Below are 3885 nucleotides of genomic sequence, written 5' to 3' on the forward strand. Positions count from 1 at the left end.
TAACTAAATTTAATATTTTATCGAGTTAAGTAAAATTAAATTTGAGTCGTATCGAATAAAATTGAGTGAAATTATTCGAGTTCAATTAAAAAGGAAAACATATCAAATTAAAATCTTATTATAGTGTAACTAATTTATAAATATTTTCAAAAACAAAAATTTAAAAATAATTTGAAAACAAAATAGTTCTGCTCCAAACACAACCAACAATTAAATCTATACAAAATCGCAGCCCCAAAATATTAATTTTTCCAAAGTAATCATAATAAAACTATTATTGATTAGAATTTTGAAGTAAAACGTACCTTAATAATTTCAATAACCTGGTCTTACTCCACTCTCACCAGCAAACAGAGCTGGAGTCAAAAAAGTAGAATTTGTTAAGTAAGTTAAACCGAAAGTGCATAGAAATAAGGGAAAAAATTTAGCAACGAAACATGTACCTAGAACAGATGTCAATGGTTGTGGTGTATTTAGTTGCACCAAATATTAATTCAGGTGCTCGATAGTACCTAGAACAAATGGAAGATTATAAGAGTAGCACCAAATATATTTCAGTTTAAGCAAATATAAAAACTTTATCAATATCAGTACCAAATATTAATTCGAAGATTAAATGGCAGCTTCAGTTGAACCAATAGTTGCAGGAAGAGTAGGAAGCAGTAACTGATGCTGAATCTGGTCCAAACAGAAAGTTTTTTTTTTAGTGAAGCAGCAATCAAAAGAAAAATCTGATATGCCTTTGTATATATGCCATAGATATTTTGGGTTAACCTCATCTGAATTCTTAAAAGACATCAAAACCAGATAATGGATTCTAATTATCCCAAATAAGCTAATTTAATTATAGAGAGAAATGAATCAAGCTGAAAAATGAATGTTATATTAATTTTCTTTTAGATTCAAGTTCAAGTAGAGTCTTTAACAATTAACATGATACATTCATTTATATCTGGACAAGACAATCAAAGGCAGCCTGTAATAACCTCAGCCCCTAATGACAATTAATTTTGTAATGACTAAAAAATAAAACTTAATTATAAAGCAATAAAAATTTGGGCAGCAGAAAATAGGAGGCAGCAGCAATGTTCTTAAACTTAATTCAGAGATGAAAAGGGGAAATTTCAACATAAAATCTTTAGACAAATATAAAACACGGTCTGTTTCTTTCCATTAGAATCATGTAGCAGCATAGATGCCTAACATACATAACAAAGGAAAATATATTCATATTTTTACATATATAGCCACATAATTCGACAAACCCAAGTTGTAAACGCATTCCAAGTTTAAATGGAAAAAAAAAAGAGGAGGGCAGAAATTAATTATATTAACAGAGTAGATGTGCTGAATGACGAGGAAAAGCTGGTAATGAGAGTTTTATTTCAGAAACAAGGATATCTTCCATAATACGGCTACTTGCTATATTATGCCATAATACAAGCAAATACCATAATTATAACATGAAAATAGAAATATTGCATATTGTATATAATACAAATTATTTATGTATCAACTTTTATAAGAATATAAAATAATTTAAACATGACCAGAAAAATGAATGAACACAGATGGGTACACAAGTTGTCAGGTCTACTTCCATCAAAATCAGACAGTAAAATTCATAAGTAGTTAAAAACTATAAGAATCAATAATACCTAACTTTAGCTTGTGAAGCAACAAAAGGACATAAGCTGACTGATTTAATTTCTCGGCAAGGGTAGATGAAAAGATAAAATTGTAACATCTTCAGACAAATAAAGAACACTACTCCTTATGTCATAAAAATAATTTCTAAACCTTTCCTAGCACAAAGGCATTAGAAAGAAAACATAAAATAAAATAGAAACTAGAGCTAGGAGATGATTTTTCATCATTTATCAGAGTTCAATCAAACTTAATAAACAAAAAGAAGTTGGAATAACTCAATAACACCCATAGAGGAACTCTATTTTAAGGGTGAATTACTCTTTATTCAGCCAAATACAAAATATGGAAATAATGTGAAAATGGAAGTGAAAAAAAATCCCATTAGTTAACGGATATTTTATTACAGCAGAATCTCAACAAGAAACAAAGGTTTATATACACAAGCATATGTGTATATATATTTTTTCTTTCCATGAATCCTTATGGCATGAATGATGATTAAAGGAAAATACTTACCGATTAATGACGGTAGAGGACGGTGGCGCAGCAGAGGGGACACTCGACGGCACGGGGAGAAGGCGACGGAGGAGATGGGGAAATTGGGGATTTCAGAATTTAGGGAAACTGGGGATTTCAGAATCGGGGCAAACAAGCTGACGAAAACGTTTAAGTTAAAAGTTTAATTTGTTTGTAAGGAAACGACGCCGTTAAAATCGAATTTGGGTTGCAACTTTGCGGCATTTATATAACAAACGCCACTAAAAGTTTAATTGCGTGTAGTGAAACGTCGTTGTACAAGGCTAATAGGTATTTCACTTTTGCGGCGTTTCACAAAAATGCCACTAAAACTTAGTTCCCTGACTCAAAACGGCGTCACAGTTGGCAATTTGGTATTAAAATTTGCGGCGTTTGTGGAAGCGCCACTAAAAATTTGTTGTGAAACGCAGTCATTTAAGCCAAATGGTAATGTAATTTGACGGCCTTTTTTTGGAAGCGCCACTAAATATAAATTGAAACTGCATCATTTTAGTGGAATAAAAAACATATTTGCGGCGTTTTAAGGCTAAACGCCACTAAATTTATTTCCCCTGTACTGAAACGGTGCCGTTTTTACAAATTTTATTACATTTTAGTGCCTTTCTTTGTTTATCAATTTTTTTAAATCTAATATTTTAATATATCAAATGGTTTAGATTAAATATTTTTAAATATAAAAGCATTAATTCATATATATAAATTAATTAAATAAAAAATAATGTTAATTACATCAATAATTTCGTTAATATTTTACAATCATGTGCACGCTAAATCACTTTTCATGTATGCTTTTGAGATTTAACCATTTTGATATATATTCTTTTAAAATAATAATTTATATATATTTATCTTATAAATTAAAATCCAAAATTATATCCTAAACCCGAAAGCTTAAACCCTAAACTTGAAATTCTAAACCCTAAACTCTAAACTCTAACTAAACCACAAACACTAAACCCCAAACCCCAAACCCCAAACTTAAAACCCTAGAACCATAGCCGTAACCCCTAAACCAACCATAAATCCTAGACCATAAAGTCCAAATTATAAACTCTAAAAATCGTTAACCCATGAACTTTAATATTAAAACCATGAACCCTAAAACACAATAAACCCAAAACTCAAACTCTAAAACATAAACCCATAACACAAAGTAATAAAAATTATATCATAAACCCTAAAACACTAAATTAATCGTAGACATTAAACCTAAAATACATACCCCTAAACCTTAAAATAACATAATCTTTTTTGCGGCGTTTTTAAAAAAACGACGCCCTTTCTTTGTTTATCATTTTTTTTAAATCTACTATTTTAATATATCAAATGGTTTAGATTAAATATTTTTAAATATTAAAGCATTAATTCATATATATAAATTAATTAAATAAAAAAATGATGTTAATTATATCAATAATTGCATTAATATTTTACAATCATGTGCACGCTAAATCACTTTTCATGTATGCTTTTGAGATTTAACCCATTTTGATATATATTATTTTAAAATAATAATTTATATATATTTATCTTATAAATTAAAATCCAAAATTATATCCTAAACCCGAAAGCTTAAACCCTAAACTTAAAATCCTAAATCCTAAACTCTAAACTCTAGATAAACCACAAACACCAAACCTCAAACCCCAAAAACCATACACCGTAACCCCTAAACCAATCATAAATTAATCCTAGACC

General features: G+C 29.1%; 1 long non-coding RNA gene across 1 annotated transcript; it reads right to left on the minus strand.

Annotated features, from left to right (window-relative positions):
* Positions 1–236: 236 nt before the first annotated feature.
* LOC121230362 (uncharacterized) lies at positions 237–2271 on the minus strand. The gene is made up of 4 exons (XR_005928309.1): positions 2167–2271; positions 595–678; positions 444–512; positions 237–356 (listed from the first exon to the last, which is right to left on the minus strand). It is a non-coding gene; the product is annotated as an uncharacterized lncRNA (long non-coding RNA).
* Between the last annotated feature and the right edge of the window lie 1614 nt (positions 2272–3885).

The sequence above is a fragment of the Gossypium hirsutum genome, chromosome A06, assembly GCF_007990345.1.
Source record: "Gossypium hirsutum isolate 1008001.06 chromosome A06, Gossypium_hirsutum_v2.1, whole genome shotgun sequence".
NCBI classification, from domain to species: Eukaryota; Viridiplantae; Streptophyta; class Magnoliopsida; order Malvales; family Malvaceae; genus Gossypium; species Gossypium hirsutum.